Source organism: Topomyia yanbarensis, chromosome 3, assembly GCF_030247195.1.
Source record: "Topomyia yanbarensis strain Yona2022 chromosome 3, ASM3024719v1, whole genome shotgun sequence".
NCBI lineage: Eukaryota > Metazoa > Arthropoda > Insecta > Diptera > Culicidae > Topomyia > Topomyia yanbarensis.
Window position 1 is genome coordinate 189,802,913 of NC_080672.1, and position 21,717 is coordinate 189,824,629.

Genomic DNA, 21,717 nt, shown 5'->3' on the forward strand with positions numbered 1-21,717 from the left:
ATGCATTTTTTGGTGAGCAGTTCTATGTTTCATAGACATTAAATCAATTTTAACTTCGCTTCCTATTAAATAAAGACCCTTATTACAGTACATCTCTACAAAAGCGAGCTCAATCTGAAAAGTAATCTGAGGATTATGATTGATTACAGAACTCTGGAATTTTCTATTGGAATGTTTTCAGGACGGAATTTGATATTGATGCAATTAGACAACTGTGAAATAAAGACCAATAGATCAGTTACATATCAGGACCCCATTCCGACAATTTATCAAAAGTCCTCATGATGTTTACAACAACAGGTTATCAATGTACGCATCAGATAATTGTTATTGTAATATTGAATCAAATCAGTCTGCATCAATAAATTTTCAACTTCAACTTTTTTCAGGTTGTGTGGTGTAAACCCCAAAATCTTTTCTTGGCTACGCCGTTGCTTGGAGTTATTTATTTTGCTTTTCATTTTCCGATATGTTTCAGATCGATCCGATGGTCATAAGTTAGAAAAATTGCAGTCAGAAGGTTCGCACAAATGAACATTTTTGCACTGATAAGTTATCACGTTCCTTCCAGACAATTTGGAAGTGTTTGGTGATTATTTCTAGCAGTTGTAGATAGAAAAATGAAATACAAAAATCGTTTTATCGTAATAATGTTTGGCTTATTTCAATGGATTATTACTATATTGAGTACTCCACGAACAACAAGCCATAACTTTTAAAGTATTCAAAATAGATATTTGAAGTCTTCAGTAAAGTTATTCGCAAAAGTAAGAGCTACAAATTTGCTGAAGGCATCATTTCGATATAATCACTTCCAAGAAAATTTGTGAAAATATCTCACTCATAGGGGGATTAATCAGCAAAAGCACAATACCAAAAGAAAGGGCATATTACCTCCATTAAATTCTCCGAAGATACTATTGACCTAAAATAAGCTGTTTTGGCGTTAATAATATATTACATGTTTTTGGTCATATTTCTGGCAATGGGAAATGATAAAAATCTTTCGTCCGCATTTAATGTTATATATCTCTTTTGATAATAGTCCGATTTCAACAATCTACAGCTTGTTCGAAAGGTGTTCGTTAAAGCTATCTAAAAACATATAAATTGTTAATCTATATTGTCAATTTCGGCAGATAATTTTAAAAAACTGCAAAAAAAACGCCATTTTTACGCATTCAAACATTCATATCTTGGAAACTAAACATCAGAATCAAAAACAAATTAATAGCGTTCTTACTGTTTTTTAGTTCTTTCATTTAAAATTGGTTTGGATAAGATCGGTTCAGCCATTGCTGAGAAACACGAATGAGAATTTGTCCGTTACATACACACACACACACACACACACACACAGACATCGTCCCAAATCGTCGAGCTAAGTCGATTGGTATATAAGACTCGGCCCTCCGGGCCTCGGAAAAATTCTTGAAAGTTTGAGCGAGTTCTATACATTTCTTTTATAAGAAATGTAAAACTATTACTATTGAATTCCTTGTTTTAAAATTTTTCATAAAAAAAATCTTTTGCCCTCTCTCTTGTATATAGAATCTTATTTCTAGTCTTAAGATAGCTGTAAAATTTTTATCTTTTAAAAAAAAATATTTCAACATTGTAACCTCCTAGTTTTAAAATATCCAAAATGTAAAAACAAAAGAATTTGGCACCGCCAAGCTAACGCATTTGTGCCTATCAAATAAACGAAATGAATAAAAAAAATACTTCATATAAATGTTTCAAACGTTTTCTATTACAATTTATTACTTCACACGATTCGTCACTCAAAAGATAGCTTAAACCCGAAGAACTACTCAGTCTTAGACAAACTCTTTCCTCTTTTCTTTTTAGTACATCGAGAACTGGTGAAAACAATAACCGCATTTATATTCACATTACAATGCACTCATATTAGTATAATTGAAATCAATTTTTAGACAAAAGCACAAATAACAAAATTCTTCAAATAACAAAATCGAAAGAATGACTTCTAATAACAAAATCGAAAGAATGACAATAGTTCAATTCTAAAGAAAATTTTCAATAGAACGTAAGTAACATTGAGAGCCTCTCTTTGTTTACTTTCTCTTTCGTTTATCACGACGTCATTACAATACTTTGCACTAATTTTCCAGTACATATCGAAAGGCGATGGTTTTTACTAGAATATTATGCAAAGAGTAGAGTAGTAAATGTTGAAATAGCCGGGTAATGGACAGAAGAGAAAGACCCCAAAGAGAATCTCTCATTGTTACTTACGTCCTATTCTAAATTTTCTCTAGAATTATTTATCTGTTGGTGCTCTATATTCAAATATCGCAAAAGGAGCTATCCCTGTATGTGTTGTGATCATAATAATTTAAGTAAAATTTTTTTGAGAGCTGTCAAGCTTGAGCTGTACACGCTCGTAAAAAGTTACTCAGGCTCTGAGTTAATTTGAACTCAATTTTGAATGCTGTTTGTGAACGTCAAAAAATGAGTTGCCTGGCTTTATCACTCTGAGTAACTCTGACTCTCTTTTTGTGTAGCATGCAAGAACTCATTATTAAGTTACCAAGTGAATGACGCTTTGGCTGTGAACGAAAATTTTCTAGCGTCATCCGCCATTTTCGCTTCATCGCCAACACGCTCATCGTTATCGCTTGTCCTGACGTCCTGACACGTTATTGCTTGTCCGTTTTCAAAGAGAATATCTAAATCAATTCTTTTTTGAGAGTTAAAGTGTATCAGGTAAATTACATTTATATTCGACGAATTTTTTATAATTCATAAATTCATGTCGTTATTTTTCACATTTTTCTATACTAGATTTCACAACCGGATTTAAACACCCATCATGCAAAGGATCGCGGAAGAGATAGATGCTGAAACAATGAAGCTGGGAGGTAATTGTTATATCATATTTTTAATATAAGAGAAAAAGAATAAGGTTTTAGGTTTCTCCTGTCATATACCAAATTGCGGAAAGATAATTCCTGGACACGCGAATGAATTGAAAGAGCACTTCCGGTCAGTACACAATTTAAACACCAGCAACGTAGCCGAACCTTTTCGTTGTTCAGAATGTGGTTCGTTATATGAGAGGTTTAAGAGCTTGAAACGACATATGGAAAGTGCTCATCCATGTATAAAAGAAAATTCTATGAATGATTGTATTCATGACATTGTTATTGATAATTCGAAAAATATGCTCGTACATGACGATTGTCTGTTGGGAATTACAAATACGATTTTTTTCAAAACAGCTCCGTCCTTGGCTGACATCACCCAGACGATTAGTAAATTTGCAACAGATTTGCGAAAAGATGTGTCTCTTCCCGAGACAAAAATCAAGAAGTTTTTAAAGGTTACCTCGAATCTTCTGGAAGATTACGAGTGTTACATGCTTAACCTGTTCAGAGATTTTTTAAAGTCGAAATCTATTCCATTAAATGATATCAACGCTTTGAATTTCATCAATTGCTCATCTTTGAATGGAATTTTTCAAGACGTAGCTTCCCCACAAGACAACCTAGCCTATTTGTCCGGAATTTCGGGTTGTGCTGTACCAAACCCCAGGGCTGAAGTACTAGGAAGAACTAGAATAACGAAAACCATTGCTGGGATTGCCAAACCAGATAAAATAAAAAGGGTACAAATAGTGAAGGATGTCGCCCACTACATTCCATTAACCAGCATTTTAACGCTGATTTTACAAAACCCGGAAGCACGCAAGATGGTAGCAGATGAAGCAGTGAATGACAACATCTTATGCGGTTTCAAATATGGCCAACGTTTTAAAACACACCCATTCCTAAAACGGTTTCCAGATGCGCTACGACTCTCGCTTCATCTTGACGATATTGAGTATCTCAACCCTTTAGGATCTCGCAAATCAAAAAAAAGCTTACGAATTTCAGTATAAAAATTGAGAATCTCTACCCGGCAATCAATTCTTCCTCAAACCGGATATACTTGACGCTTACGGTTCGCTCGAGATATTAAAAAATACGGCTATTATAAAGTAATGAAACCAGTACTTCATGATTTGCGCGAACTTGAATCGGAGGATGGCGTTGTAGTAAAATATGGGAATGATAATTACACGATGAGGGCCGTCCTAGTTCATGTTTTGGGGGACACGCTTGCAATTCATGAAATGTTCGAGTTAATCGGGCCCCAATCGAGCCTATTCTGTAGAATGTGCTATGTGACACGTACTGCTCTTCATTGTGGAGAAATTGGAGATACTTTCGCTCGTCGGACTGAACAAAGCATTCTAGATGATTTAAATGCTCTTCAAAGCGGAACTAAAACATAAAGAGTCAATGCTTAGTTTTTATTTGGCATAATAAACTCAGTTTGTTTACATTTGTTAGACATGACGTTTTGAATAAACGGTACAGAAATCGGATTTTTTCGATATATCCTGAAACAATATTGAAAAGTTTTACGATGCAGCCATAATAATCGAAAGAGAAAGTAAACAAAGAGAGGCTCTCATTTGCACTTGGGGCCAATTGACATGTTTGTCTAGTATTGTTCAATCATGAACCGATCAAAGGGCCTGAGCCATACCGTTGTCGCATCGTGAAAAATAGGTTTGAATTTTTCTGTAATAAAACAAATTCACTCATAAAGCGGACCCTACACGAGACAGAAATATTGTCAATAAATATATTGACAAGACTGCTTCAATCCATCAATCCCATTTAAATTCTACAGAATCAATATTTTCAAGATGACCTTACACCATCAATATATTGATCAATAAATGATTTATTGTCAATATTTCTGCTCGTGTAGGGTCCGCTTAAGATAATACTATGTCGTTGATGCTCGCTGTTACCCATACTATCTAACACACGATGGTGTAATGGAAAAAGTTTATGATTTTTAATTAAGTTCAAATGTCGTTAAAATAATTTGTGTTCAGCTGGCACTGTACCAGATCAAACCATTCGGAAAGCGATTCGGAGCCTTGAACTGTTTACCAGCTCAAATGCAACAACCGATTCCGCAACCGAAGTCGGAATCGATTGTTATGCATTGCGCAGAAATTCATATTATTGCGAATCTTTTCTTAAATCCACATTGCGACTTTTCAGCCATGCGCCTCCGGGCCGTGCGTTGAGTTACGCGCCCATCTAGTTTGCATCAGTGCGAGCGAGAAAACGTTTTGATGTTTGTTTTTGTTTCGATCGCACTCGTGTGTATCCCATATAGCAAGAATTCGACGAAATACTAGATTATCTCGAGATAGACAATATCCCATTAAGGTGAAGCGATACCAGCGATTCGGGTTACGTTCAGCATCTGTGTGCGGCTAGAACGTACTATACCGATAGGAGATGGCACGCACACACGCGTATCGTTCAGCAATCAGCTGATTGATTTTTGCACCACGTGTTTCACTTGTTTTGAAAAATTAAAAGGTACAAATTTCCTAAACGAATCAATATTCCCTGAAGAGAATTTATTCATCTGCATGTGCTAACATGCCTACATACAGTGATACAATTTCTAAGCAATCTGAGATAAGACATTTAAGTTACAAACGATTTTGTCGTGCGCGCCAATGCAATGTTTGGATTTTGACGATGAAATAAAAAGAAGAAGCAGAAACGACGCCAGCCATTTTAGCTGCCACCTTGTGACTCTGTTCAGCATGTCCTTAAACAACTTCGCTCAACATTTGTTACCTAGTCCCTTTGGCCAGTTAATGATCGACAACACTTAACAAGTTAAGCTCAGCCGGAAATGAACCGGAATTCTGAGAGGTTCCAGTTCGCATTCCGGCTCCAGTGACGCAACCGATTCTAGTTAGAATCGGTTGTGTCACTGAAGCCCGTGAGCGAACTGAAACCAGCCAGTATTCCAGTTCATTTCCGGCTGAACTTCATTGGGTAGCCCGCTAGTAAAAATATGACAAGCTGGTTTTTTGACTGGGGTGCCATAGCTAATAATTGCACTGTGAAAAATGTTTAATTAATTATATTTAAAAAACCTGTTTTAATCCACCTAGAGGTGCAATTGTGCCTTTCTCATTTCTACAAACTATGATTTAATAGCGGGTTCGTACAATATAACATTATGGAAATGTCTTCCATTCTTATTACACTTGGTAAGTATATATAAGAGCACCTTTTTGCATTCATCGCGGTATCCGTTTGAATCGGAGTTTTTCTATGTGATCGCACTCCACAACCCGTAACTCCGGAGCCGGAAGTCGGATGGAGATGGAATTTAATATCAGTTTTTCCGGGGACGCAACACCTTTCATTTGAGACTAAGTTAATCAAATCGGTCTAGCCGTTTTCGAGAAACCAATATAACCGTTATTCTGAATTTGGATGGTTCCGGATCCGTCGTTGGTGGCCAGTGGGGCCAAAGAGACTTTGAATAACTGTTGGCGACCTAGATCTACAAATTCAATAGTTGTGTTTACATTTTGGAAAGAAATTTACCTTTTTACATTCATCGCAGAATTCGTTAGAATCGGGATTTGCTGCGTGATCGTACGTATCATCCTGTAATTCAGGAACCAGAACTCGGATCCACACAAAATTCAACAGCAGCTGATGGACCTTTCATTTAAAATCAAGTTTGTCAAAATCGGTTCAGAAAATTCCGAGAAACCGATGTGGACAAATCAACAAATTTTGTTTTGTAACCATACTCTTCAACTCGTAATCCGGAACAAGATGTCGGTAGAAAATGAAATTCAATAGCAACCTATGGGAATATTATACCTTTCATGTAAAAATCGGTTCTGTCATCTCCGACAAACCGATGTGGACATTTTGTTAACAAATCCGGAACAAGATGTCGGTTGAAAATGAAATTCAATAGCAACCTATGGGAATATTATACCTTTCATGTAAAAATCGGTTCAGTCATCTCCGACAAACCGATGTGGACATTTTGTTAACAAATCCGCACATACACACACATACATACATACATATATATATATATATATATATATATATATATATATATATATATATATATATATATATATATATATATATATATATATATATATATATATATATATATATATATATATATATATATATATATATATATATATATATATATATATATATATATATATATATATATATATATATATATATATATATATATATATATATATATATATATATATATATATATATATATATATATATATATATATATATATATATATATATATATATATATATATATATATATATATATATATATATATATATATATATATATATATATATATATATATATATATATATATATATATATATATCTATATATATATATATATATATACATATATATATATATATATATATATATATATATATATATATATATATATATATATATATATATATATATATATATATATATATATATATATATATATATATATATATATATATATATATATATATATATATATATATATATATATACATACATATATTTATATATACATATACATACATACATACATACATACATACATACATACATACATACATACATACATACATACATACATACATACATACATACTAGGGTGGGGCATTGTTATATGGAAAAACGTAATCATAGCCACATCAACCGAGCACAGCACTTTTTTGGTACCTTTTGGAGTCCCAAACAACTGTGCAAAATTTGGGGTCGATTGGTGTTGACCCGGCGTGGCGCATTGCGTTTGAAATTTGTATGGAGATTAGTATGGGAAAACCTACATTTTTGCATTTTTAATTCTACAGACTACAATTCTTATTGTAGTATGTCAACAATTAGATAGAAGTATAGTATAGCATATGCTGAACAACTTTGCCGAAGGATGTATGGTGTTAGAATGTCTCTAAGCCAAGTTATAGCTGTTCAAATTTCGATACATCGAATTAAATGCTAAAAATCATTTTAATTGCCAACACTGCGGGTGTACCAATGGAATTTCATATAGCATTCCAAAATAACATTATACATTTTAGATTTACCACATTCGTATGTTTGGATGAATTATTCAAAAGCCTTAGCTCAATTTCATGAGCGTAGGTAGTTGAGCAATAGGGCGTAGTGAGGGTTGAGGGGGGGGGGGGACTTTCATATGTAGAAATTCGAACTGAAATGTTGTCGAGTTGGAATGTTCAGACGAATTATTTCAAAACATTTACACAATATCCTACGCATAATAGTAACGTTGAAAAAAAACATACTGTATCCTTTTGCCTTGACTTTTATCAATAGAAGTTACGTTACAGACTGAATCAATTGATGTCGAGTTGATATATCAGAGGATTGCATTGATTATGTTTCAGTTTAATACGCACTATGATTTGATGGGATGCTCATTTCGATGCTGCTCGATCACCTGAAGCAAAAATTGATGTAGGGATCTGGTAGATTTCATGTTGAAATCCAGAAATTAGCTTCACGCCTCGTGTTCGAACAGCATAGAAATGAGTATGCTATCAAATCATGCGTATTATACCGAAATATAATCCTCTGACATATCAACTCGACATCATTTGATTCAGTCTGTAAAATAACTTCAAGGCAAATGGATACAGTATGTTTTATTTCATCGTTACTATTATGCGTAGGACAATGTGTAAATGTTTTGAAATAATTCATCTGAACATTCCAACTCGACAACACTTCAGTTCGAATTTCTACATATTAAAGTCCCCTCCCCCCCCCCATCACCCCTCATTATGCTCTATTGCTCAACTACCTCATGAAATTGAGCTAAGGCTTTTGAATAATCCATCCAAACATACCAATGTGGTAAACCTAAAACAAATAATGTTATTTTGGAATTCTATATGAAATTCCATTGGTACACCCGCAGTGTTGGCAATAAAAATGATTTTTGGCATTTAATTCGATGTATTGAACTTTGAACAGCTATAACTCGGCTTAGAGACATTCTAACACCATACATCCTTCGGCAAAGTTGTTCAGCATATCCTGGACTACACTTCTATCTATTTGTTGGCATACTACAGGAAGAATTGTAGTCCGTAGAATTGAAAATGCAAAAATGTAGGTTTTCCCATACTAATCTCCATACAAATTTCAAACGCAATGCGCTACGCCGGGTCAACACTAATCGACCCCAAATTTTGCACAGTTGTTTGGGACCCCAAAAGGAACCAAAAAAGTGCTGTGCTGAAAAAACGATCATTTTGCCCCACCCTAATACATACATACATACATACATACATACATACATACATACATACATACATACATACATACATACATACATACATACATACATACATACATACATACAAACATATCGGACAACAAGCAACCGATATAAATGGAGCAGGCACGGCAAATCCGTTTGCCAGAGGTGGGTTGGTGAGGTCACCACCACCAATAGTAGCTGAAGTCACCCAGCAAGAGCAGGAGGAGGGGAAGCCGAAGCAACAGCAACAGCAGCAACAAAAACAGCCGGAGCAGAGCGGAAGGAGCTACACCCCACAAACGCCAAAGATAGTGGTAGCGAGGCACTTGGTGGAGGAGCTCCACAAGTTCGTGGACATGAGAAACAATGTCCACAAAGACATTAAGGAGATGGTCATCAAAATCCGGAAGGCGCTACTGTCTGCCGTGAAAGAGTACGATACGGCAACGCAGAGGGCAGATTCAGCTGAGCGAGCATCCGCGTCGGCTAAGGCCACTATCCTCCTAGCCCCTCCGAAACAGGGTAAGGAGAGGCAGATTGGAGTGGAGAACACGCCAGTTCCCATAACTCCAAAGAGGACAAGATCCTCACCAGGAGAAGAAAGACCAGGCGGGTCAAAGAGGCAGACGCTCGAGGATGCTGTTGCTGCCGAAGAAAAGGACGCCACCTTACAGGGTGAAAGCTGGAGCACCGTTGTAGGTCGGAAGGAGAAACGCGGGAAACAGCAAAAAAAGAAGGAGGAGCGAAAAGGGGAGCAGAAGAGGAAATCAGAACCCTCGGCTCGTCAGAAGGCGCCTAAGGGAGAAGCCGTGCTCGTCAAAGCAAATGACGAGACTACGTACGCAGCACTGCTCAAAAAGGTCAGAGAGGACCCGGAGCTGAAAGATTTGGGGGAAAACGTGTTAAGAGTCAGGCGTACCCAAAAAAATGAGATGCTCCTCGAGCTTAAGAAGAATACTGCGACTAGTAGCTCTGCCTTGCAGGAGACTATAACTAAATCAATGGGTGGAAAGGCAGAAGTTAAAGCCTTAAGCCCGGAGATGGTAATCGTGTGCAAAGACCTCGACGAAATAACGACGGAAGACGAGCTGAGAGGTGCTATGAAGCAGCAGTGCAAACTGGGCGAGGTGCACATGACGATCCGGTTAAGGAAGGGATACGGAGGAACGCAGATAGCGATGATACGTTTACCGGTAACCGCTGCAGACAAGGCACTGGAGGTAGGTAAGGTTACAGTTGGCTGGTCGAGATGCCTACTGAGAGCCGCCCCACGAGTAAACAAACAAGCAGAGAAATGCTTCAAATGTTTAGGCTTTGGACATTTAGCAGGGGCTTGCAAAGGCCCGGACAGATCCAGGATGTGCTGGAAATGCGGAGAGACGGGCCATCTTGCGAGAGACTGCACGCAGAGGCCGAAGTGCTTGCTTTGCACCCCAGCGGAAGGAAACGACCATCAGACGGGTGGCTTTAAATGCCCAGCGTACAAGAAGGCGACTGCAGGCCAACGGTGATGGAGATAACCCAGATAAACCTGAATCACTGTGATACCGCACAGCAACTGTTGTGGCAGTCTACGACAGAAACTATGTGCGATGTCGCTTTGATCGCAGAGCCTTATCAAGTCCCCCCTAATAACGGTAACTGGGTGGCGGATAGATCAGGAACCGCAGCGATACAAGTAATGGGAAGATTCCCTATCCAAGAAGTGGTAGAACGTTCCTATGAGGGTTTCGTGATAGCCAAAATCAACGGCATCTTCGTATGTAGCTGTTACGCTCCCCCAAGGTGGACAGTAGAGCAGTTCAGCCTAATGCTGGAGCAGTTAACCGAGCAGTTGATCGATCGGAAGCCGGTAGTCATTGGTGGTGACTTCAACGCCTGGGCTGTGGAATGGGGCAGTAGAGTAACCAACACAAGAGGGTGTATCCTGCAGGAAGCTCTAGCGAAGTTAGACGTACGATTGTGCAATGAAGGCTCTGTTAGTACATTTCGGAGAGACGGGAGGGAGTCCATCATAGACGTCACATTCTGTAGTCCCTCATTGACGGTGAACATGAATTGGAGAGTATGCGAAACGTATACGCATAGTGACCACCAGGAGATTCGCTACCGTATCGGTCAACGGAACCCCGCGGCAGTACAGAGAAGGGTGACCGGCGAACGAAAGTGGAAGACGAAAGGCTTCAACAAAGACCTCTTTGTTGAGGCACTTCGGCCGAACGGCGGGACCGAGAACATGGATGCGGCTGACCTAACAAGAAGGATTGTGGCGGCTTGTGACGCCACAATGCCGCGAAAACTGGAACCACGCAACAAACGGCGTCCAGCTTACTGGTGGAACGAGACGCTTAGTACGTTACGCGCTGCTTGTCCCAGAGCCAGAAGGCGGGCCCAAAGAGCAAGGTCGGAACCAGATAGAGAAGAGCATAAGGCATCGTTTCGGGAAGCTAGGGCCGCTCTAAAACGGGAGATCAGACTGAGCAAGTCAGAGTGCCACAAGGAGCTATGCCGAGAAGTAGACGCCAATCCCTGGGGTGACGCATACCGAGTCGTGATGGCGAAAATGAAGGGTCCGACGACGCCAGCCGAAATGTGTCCGAGCAAGCTGAAGATAATCGTCGAGGGTCTTTTCCCGAAGCACGATCCAACTATATGGCCACCGTCACCGCACGGCGAGGAAGAAGGAACAAACATGGATCGGCAAGTGACTAACGACGAGCTAGTAGATGCATCGAAGCGCCTAAAACCAAAGAAAGCCCCTGGTCCGGATGGAATACCAAACGTGGTACTGAAAGCTGCGATCCTGGCGACATGTTCAGGATAGTGATGCAGAAGTGCCTAAACGAAGGCAACTTCCCCGAAATGTGGAAGGTCCGGAAGCTGGTGTTGCTGCCGAAGCCAGGGAAGCCACCTGGCGACCCGACCTCGTACAGACCCATATGCCTGCTGGATACACTCGGAAAACTCCTGGAAAGGATCATTCTTAACAGGTTGACGAAATTCACGGAAGGTGAGCGCGGACGATCCAAGATGCAGTTTGGTTTCCGCAAAGGAGCATCGACAGTGGATGCAATTCGGATAGTGCTCGAGAGTGCCGAGAAGTCATCTAAACAGAAGCGAAGAGGAGATCGATACTGCGCTGTGGTCACGATAGATGTGAAGAACGCGTTCAACAGTACCAGCTGGGAAGCCATCGCTGCAGCGCTGCATAGAATGAGGGTTCCCGACTATCTGTGCCAGATCCTGAAGAGCTACTTTCAGAGCAGAGTGCTACTGTACGAGACGAGCGAAGGACAGAAGTCATTGCGTGTCACAGCGGGCGTTCCTCAGGGCTCCATTCTCGGTCCAACCCTTTGGAACGGGATGTACGATGGGGTGTTAACGCTGCAGCTGCCTAGGAAAGTGAAAATCGTAGGTTTCGCGGACGACGTGTCACTAACGGTGATGGGTGAGACACTTGAAGAAGTGGAGGTGTCGGTGACGGAGAAAATAGACGCGATCGAGAGCTGGATGAACGGGGTCAAGCTGCAAATAGCTCACCACAAGACGGAGTTGGGTCGTCGGGGCGCCTGGGAACCGGACGTCAAGCTTCACCGGAATCGCTGAACCGACCTCGACATCCTTCCGGGTAGCTCGTGAGTAGGCTATATCTACCGCCGGGGATTGGACCGAGTAGACCGCGTCGCAGAGCTAGCAGTGGGTCGTTGGGGCGCCGGTGAACCGGAAGTTACGCTCCAACCGGAATCGCCGGATAGACCTCAGCACCTACTGCATGGCCCGTTGAGTAGGCTAGATCCACCGCCGGAGACTAGATCGAGTAGATCGGGCGAAACGGAACGAGAGGAAGCCAAAGAGCTCATGAAATTGTGGTGCTAAAACAAAAGAAGAATCGGTACCGGGGGAGCCTCCTTCGCCGGGGAACTCTCCGTCGGCGTAAGCTAGATCCACCGCCGGGGACTAGACTGAGTAGACCGCGACGAAATACCACCAGTCGCAGGTCGTCGGGGCATCAGCGAACCGGACGCCCTGCTCCACCGGAATCGCCGAACTGACCTCGACATCTGGTTGGTTGGCTCGGTTTCGGGAGAACTTTTCTCGCCGGGGAATTCTCCGTCGGAGTAGGCTAGGTCCATCGTCGGGGACTAGACCGAGTAGTTCGCGAACAAGTCTGGTGCTCAAAGAGTAAACGGCGTTGAATGGTGCGAGAAGGGAGTTGCGGTGCTAACCGGCACAAGCGAGCCGCAGGGCTCGGTGAATTAGACAGTCAGAAGTTTGCCGCTCAGACTGTACTCGTAGGGGAGGAGTACTAAGCCTCGACTCACAGCCAGCTTTCCGACTGCCATGCAGAGCTTGCCAGTCTGTGTGGATGGTAGAGAATTGGTGGTGTGTAGAGGAGTGGGGCTGTCACCCTACGGAAGAAACGAACTAGTAAGTAGTTGAATTAGAGTGCGTGCTATGCACATAAAAACCCCTCCCCGAAGTAATGCCGTAAGGTAGTGCCGGGGAGGAATCAGGTTCTGGGCAAGAGCAGTGGTTTTTAGCGGGTCGGGTGATGGCAGCCCAAACCCGTTCCCTGACAATGGGGTTTTTGTACATTTTTCCTCACTCAGGGTTTTTCTGAATTTTTTTTACTGCTCTCAAAAAAAAAAAGATCTCCGAAACATGTCAAGTGCTATCAGATGAGAAAAACATACATACATACATACATACATACATACATACATACATACATACATACATACATACATACATACATACATACATACATACATACATACATACATACATTACATACATACATACATACATACATACATACATACATACATACATACATACATACATACATACATACATACATACATACATACATACATACATACATACATACAGTCTCTCGGAGTCATTATAGACGACAAGCTGACCTTCGGCAGCCATGTCGACTATACGTGCAAGAAAGCGTCGACTGCTGTTGCGGCACTATCGAGAATGATGTCCAACAGCTCAAAGGTGTGCGCCAGTAGACGTAGGTTACTGGCAGGCGTTGCCGTATCTATCCTCAGGTACGGCGGCCCGTCATGGTCAAGAGCACTGAGGGTAACCAGTTACCTACAGAAACTGGAGAGCACCTACCGCGTGATGTGCCTCAGAGTGATATCTGCCTACCGCACGGTATCACACGATGCATCCTGCGTGATAGCGAGCATGATGCCAGTCGGGCTGGTCATTCGGGAAGATGAGGAGTGCTTTGAGCTACGTGGAAATAGGGGAGCCCGCGAGCGCACCAGGGTGACCTCGGTCGCCAGATGGCAGCGTGAGTGGGACAACTCCTCGAAAGGTAGGTGGACCCACCGGCTGATACCTAGCATATCGAGCTGGGTGGGAAGACCCCATGGGGAAGTTCACTTCCACCTGACACAATTCCTGTCAGGCCATGGCTGTTTCCGTCAGTACCTCCACAGGTTCGGGCACGCGGAGGTCCCAGTCTGCCCGGACTGCCCAGGTGTAGATGAAACTGCCGAACACATACTGTTCGTATGTCATCGGTTCGACGTCGAAAGAAGACGTCTGTGGCTGGGACACAACCCCGGATACCCTTATTCAGCGGATGTGTCAAACGGTGGAGAAGTGGAACGCAGTCTCGGCTGCTACCATCCAGATTGCCAGTAGGCTACAGGTAATCTGGCGAACCGAGCAACAGACGGCGGGCACGGCTAACTAGTGATTGGTTAGCTGGAGCGAAAAAGGCCAAGCGCAAAATAAGAGAATGAATGGTCTGTTCATGCCGAGGTAGGTTGGCGCAGCGAATGGCAACCGCGTAAGGGGTAAACCCAGCCACCCCGAAGCAAGACAGAAGAGTGAGTGTATAGGCGTATAAGTGGACTGCCTCATGCCAAGACGGGAGGGTCGTAGCGTAGTATGTTGGAACTAAGCTATCGATGCCTCATGGCGTGGCAGAGGAGTGAAAGGGTGAGCATCCAAGTCAGTCTCACACTGCATGTTAAGGGTGAGCATAAAAGTCAGCCTCACAGGTTGGTAGAGGCTAGCACAAAAGTCAGCCTAGCAAGGAATGAAAAAGGTGAGCACAAAAGTCAGCCTCGCATGGTATGTCAGAAGTGGGGCCTAAGAAAAATGTCCCACATGGGATGCCAGAGGGAGCGACAAAGGTACAATAGAGTGGCACGATTGAGAGTGAATCAGATGATAGGGTGAGCACCCAAGTCAGCCTCACATGGATGGGTAGGGCGAGCACAAAAGTAAGCCTAGCAAGGAATGAGTAAGGTGAGCACACAAGTCAGCCTCGCATGGAACGTAAAAGGTGAGCACAAAAGTCAGCCTCATGTGGGAGTGTTTGAGAGTGAATCAAAGTGCGATTGAGAGAGCACCCAAGTAAGCCTCATACAGGATGTATGAACGCGTGAGTGAGAGTGAATGAGTACATTTAGTACAGCCATCCCCCCAGAAGTAATACCGAGAGGTAGTTCCTGGGAGGAATGATGGCGGAGCCCAATGGAGTTTAGTCGGTATTAATGGCTGGTCACCATTCGAGTCCGACACGCACCCAGTGCACCCAGTGTAGTAGATTGGACCCTACCGTTAGCACGTGTACTGGGCTAGGACATAAAGGTCTTCTCCATTGTAAAAAAAAAAACTTACATACATACATACATACATACATACATACATACATACATACATACATACATACATACATACATACATACATACATACATACATACATACATACATACATACATACATACATACATACATACATACATACATACATACATACATACATACATACATACATACATACATACATACATACATACATACATACATACATACATACATACATACATACATACATACATACATACATACATACATACATACATACATACATACATACATACATACATACATACATACATACATACATACATACATACATACATACATACATACATACATACATACATACATACATACATACATACATACATACATACATACATACATGCATACATACATACATACATACATACATACATACATACATACATACATACATACATACATACATACATACATACATACATACATACATACATACATACATACATACATACATACATACATACATACATACATACATACATACATACATACATACATACATACATACATACTGGGGGCAGCAGGGACAGGAAGGACAGGAGTCTAGGGGCCTAACGAACCCCCCCCCCCACAGCCCTACTGCGAGTTGGGGAGTTTTGCTAGGATATGGTGGGGCTAAGATTGGGCTCTTCTGAACCTCTAAAAAAAGCCATAACTCCGAAAGCAGCTCCGACGAAGCGAGTCTGTGCCGCTTCTGCTAAGATCCTAAGATTCCAATAATCTAAGATCTGGGCAATAAAAGCACTCTAGCCCAACCGGAGTGCCAACCAGCACATCAGGATCGACGCCAGTAACATCTTGATTATGGTATACTGGCCATGGCGAACGGCAACGGACAGGACACGGATGACGAAAAGGATGGCGACTTAGGGCTGACAGGCGTGCTGTTCTACTCCCTGAGTAAGGAAGGATGACACCGACTTGAAATGGCGAGTGGGCTAACAGCATGGCTGCCTCCGTTCCAACAAAACCCTGGCAGGTCTCCGGGTACGTTCGAAACTCGCCATCATTTGGTTGGTGGTACTAGGTTCGGTTGAAGCATTCCCGATTTACGCCGATCCGGCTCTGAACACTACTCCCCATGAGAGATGGTGTCAACCCTTGCATGACCTCACTGCTGCTTTTCGGCAGCATAGATAATCATGGGATCGCGAGAGGCGACTATGTGCAGCGAGTGGAGATAGCGGCCCGGAGTTGGGACCCAATAAAATAAAATGGAGAAACAACAAGCAACCGATATAAATGGAGCAGGCACGGCAAATCCGTTTGCCAGAGGTGGGTTGGTGAGGTCACCACCACCAATAGTAGCTGAAGTCACCCAGCAAGAGCAGGAGGAGGGGAAGCCGAAGCAACAGCAACAGCAGCAACAAAAACAGCCGGAGCAGAGCGGAATGAGCTACACCCCACAAACGCCAAAGGTAGTGGTAGCGAGGCACTTGGTGGAGGAGCTCCACAAGTTCGTGGACATGAGAAACAATGTCCACAAAGACATTAAGGAGATGGTCATCAAAATCCGGAAGGCGCTACTGTCTGCCGTGAAAGAGTACGATACGGCAACGCAGAGGGCAGATTCAGCTGAGCGAGCATCCGCGTCGGCTAAGGCCACTATCCTCCTAGCCCCTCCGAAACAGGGTAAGGAGAGGCAGATTGGAGTGGAAAACACGCCAGTTCCCATAACTCCAAAGAGGACAAGATCCTCACCAGGAGAAGAAAGACCAGGCGGGTCAAAGAGGCAGACGCTCGAGGATGCTGTTGCTGCCGAAGAAAAGGACGCCACCTTACAGGGTGAAAGCTGGAGCACCGTTGTAGGTCGGAAGGAGAAACGCGGGAAACAGCAAAAAAAGAAGGAGGAGCGAAAAGGGGAGCAGAAGAGGAAATCAGAACCCTCGACTCGTCAGAAGGCGCCTAAGGGAGAAGCCGTGCTCGTCAAAGCAAATGACGAGACTACGTACGCAGCACTGCTCAAAAAGGTCAGAGAGGACCCGGAGCTGAAAGATTTGGGGGAAAACGTGTTAAGAGTCAGGCGTACCCAAAAAAATGAGATGCTCCTCGAGCTTAAGAAGAATACTACGACTAGTAGCTCTGCCTTGCAGGAGACTATAACTAAATCAATGGGCGGAAAGGCAGAAGTTAAAGCCTTAAGCCCGGAGATGGTAATCGTGTGCAAAGACCTCGACGAAATAACGACGGAAGACGAGCTGAGAGGTGCTATGAAGCAGCAGTGCAAACTGGGCGAGGTGCACATGACGATCCGGTTAAGGAAGGGATACGGAGGAACGCAGATAGCGATGATACGTTTACCGGTAACCGCTGCAGACAAGGCACTGGAGGTAGGTAAGGTTACAGTTGGATGGTCGAGATGCCTACTGAGAGCCGCCCCACGAGTAAACAAACAAGCAGAGAAATGCTTCAAATGTTTAGGCTTTGGACATTTAGCAGGGGCTTGCAAAGGCCCGGACAGATCCGGGATGTGCTGGAAATGCGGAGAGACGGGCCATCTTGCGAGAGACTGCACGCAGAGGCCGAAGTGCTTGCTTTGCACCCCAGCGGAAGGAAACGACCATCAGACGGGTGGCTTTAAATGCCCAGCGTACAAGAAGGCGACTGCAGGCCAACGGTGATGGAGATGACCCAGATAAACCTGAATCACTGTGATACCGCACAGCAACTGTTGTGGCAGTCTACGACAGAAACTATGTGCGATGTCGCTTTGATCGCAGAGCCTTATCAAGTCCCCCCTAATAACGGTAATTGGGTGGCGGATAGATCAGGAACCGCAGCGATACAAGTAATGGGAAGATTCCCTATCCAAGAAGTGGTAGAACGTTCCTATGAGGGTTTCGTGATAGCCAAAATCAACGGCATCTTCGTATGTAGCTGTTACGCTCCCCCAAGGTGGACAGTAGAGCAGTTCAGCCTAATGCTGGAGCAGTTAACCGAGCAGTTGATCGATCGGAAGCCGGTAGTCATTGGTGGTGACTTCAACGCCTGGGCTGTGGAATGGGGCAGTAGAGTAACCAACACAAGAGGGTGTATCCTGCAGGAAGCTCTAGCGAAGTTAGACGTACGATTGTGCAATGAAGGCTCTGTTAGTACATTTCGGAGAGACGGGAGGGAGTCCATCATAGACGTCACATTCTGTAGTCCCTCATTGACGGCAAACATGAATTGGAGAGTATGCGAAACGTATACGCATAGTGACCACCAGGAGATTCGCTACCGTATCGGCCAACGGAACCCCGCGGCAGTACAGAGAAGGGTGACCGGCGAACGAAAGTGGAAGACGAAAGCCTTCAACAAAGACCTCTTTGTTGAGGCACTTCGGCCGAACGGCGGGACCGAGAACGTGGATGCGGCTGACCTAACAAGAAGGATTGTGGCGGCTTGTGACGCCACAATGCCGCGAAAACTGGAACCACGCAACAAACGGCGTCCAGCTTACTGGTGGAACGAGACGCTTAGTACGTTACGCGCTGCTTGTCTCAGAGCCAGAAGGCGGGCCCAAAGAGCAAGGTCGGAACCAGATAGAGAAGAGCATAAGGCATCGTTTCGGGAAGCTAGGGCCGCTCTAAAACGGGAGATCAGACTTAGCAAGTCAGAGTGCCACAAGGACCTATGCCGAGAAGTAGACGCCAATCCCTGGGGTGACGCATACCGAGTCGTGATGGCGAAAATGAAGGGTCCAACGACGCCAGTCGAAATGTGTCCGAGCAAGCTGAAGATAATCGTCGAGGGTCTTTTCCCGAAGCACGATCCAACTATATGGCCACCGTCACCGCACGGCGAGGAAGAAGGAACAAACATGGATCGGCAAGTGACTAACGACGAGCTAGTAGAAGCATCGAAGCGCCTAAAACCAAAGAAAGCCCCTGGTCCGGATGGAATACCAAACGTGGTATTGAAAGCTGCGATCCTGGCATATCCGGACATGTTCAGGATAGTGATGCAGAAGTGCCTAAATGAAGGCAACTTCCCCGAAATGTGGAAGGTCCAGAAGCTGGTGTTGCTGCCGAAGCCAGGGAATCCACCTGGCGACCCGACCTCGTACAGACCCATATGCCTGCTGGATACACTCGGAAAACTCCTGGAAAGGATCATTCTTAACAGGTTGACGAAATTCACGGAAGGTGAGCGCGGACGATCCAAGATGCAGTTTGGTTTCCGCAAAGGAGCATCGACAGTGGATGCAATTCGGATAGTGCTCGAGAGTGCCGAGAAGTCATCTAAACAGAAGCGAAGAGGAGATCGATACTGCGCTGTGGTCACGATAGATGTGAAGAACGCGTTCAACAGTGCCAGCTGGGAAGCCATCGCTGCAGCGCTGCATAGAATGAGGGTTCCCGACTATCTGTGCCGGATCCTGAAGAGCTACTTTCAGAGCAGAGTGCTACTGTACGAGACGAGCGAAGGACAGAAGTCATTGCGTGTCACAGCGGGCGTTCCTCAGGGCTCCATTCTCGGTCCAACCCTTTGGAACGGGATGTACGATGGGGTGTTAACGCTGCAGCTGCCTAGGAAAGTGAAAATCGTAGGTTTCGCGGACGACGTGTCACTAACGGTGATGGGTGAGACACTTGAAGAAGTGGAGGTGTCGGTGACGGAGACAATAGACGCGATCGAGAGCTGGATGAACGGGGTTAAGCTGCAATAGCTCACCACAAGACGGAGGTGTTGTTGGTCAGTAACTGCAGATCGGTCCAACGGATGCAGATCGACGTCGGAGGGCACGTGATTGCATCGAAACGTGCATTGAAGCAATTGGGAGTTATAATCGACGACCGGTTGAGCTTCAACAACCACGTTGATTACGCCTGTGAAAAGTCGGCGAAGGCAACGAACGCAATAGCGAGAATCATGCCAAACGTCGGCGGTCCGAGAAGCAGCACGAGACGTCTGCTATCTACTGTTTCGTCATCGATACTCCGATATGGGGTTCCTGCCTGGAGTGCTGCGCTGAAAACCAAGCGGAACCGTGAAAAGCTAAACAGGACATTCCGACTGATGGCCGTACGAGTCGCGAGTGCCTACAGAACAATATCGTCGGAGGCAGTATGCGTTATCGCCGGGATGATCCCCATCTGCATTACCCTGGCGGAGGACGTGGAATGCTATCAGCGGAGAAATGCACGTAACGCTAGGAGACAGGTTCGAGCGGACTCGTTGGCTAAATGGCAACAGGAGTGGGACAACGCGGAGAAAGGAAGGTGGACCCACCGACTCATCCCAAATGTATCGGCCTGGGTACATAGGAAGCATGGAGAGGTGAACTTCCATTTGACGCAGTTTTTGTCCGGGCACGGATGCTTCCGGAAGTACTTGCATCGGTTTGGACATGCTTCGTCACCCCTTTGCCCGGGTTGTGCGACCGTGCAGGAGACACCGGAACACGTGGTCTTCGAATGCCCTAGATTCGAAGAAGTTCGTAGGGGTATACCTGGTATGACAGCGGACAATATCGTCGAAGAGATGTGCCGTGACGAACATACCTGGGACGCTGTCAACAGAGTGGTCTCGAGCATACTCTCCGAGTTGCAGAGGAAGTGGCGTAGAGACCAACAAGAAACCGCAAATCGGGTTTCGAGAGAAATTCCGCCGCCGGGGAACTCTCCAACTGTGTAGACTAGGTCCACCGCCGGGGACCAGTTGAGTAGTGCGTGATGTAGCACCGAGTTGGGTCGTCGGGGCGCATGGGAACCGGACGTCAAGCTTCACCGGAATCGCTGAACCGACCTCGACATCCTTCCGGGTAGCTCGTGAGTAGGCTATATCCACCGCCGGGGATTGGACCGAGTAGACCGCGTCGCAGAGCTAGCAGTGGGTCGTTGGGGCGCCG

At 44.1% G+C, this 21,717-nt stretch overlaps 1 protein-coding gene across 2 annotated transcripts in view; it reads right to left on the reverse strand.

Moving 5' to 3' along the window:
- The window catches only part of LOC131691077 (probable ubiquitin carboxyl-terminal hydrolase FAF), a 673,880-nt gene that overhangs the window by 240,378 nt on the left and 411,785 nt on the right, over positions 1-21,717 (reverse strand). The gene's annotated exons all lie outside the window — the stretch shown is intronic.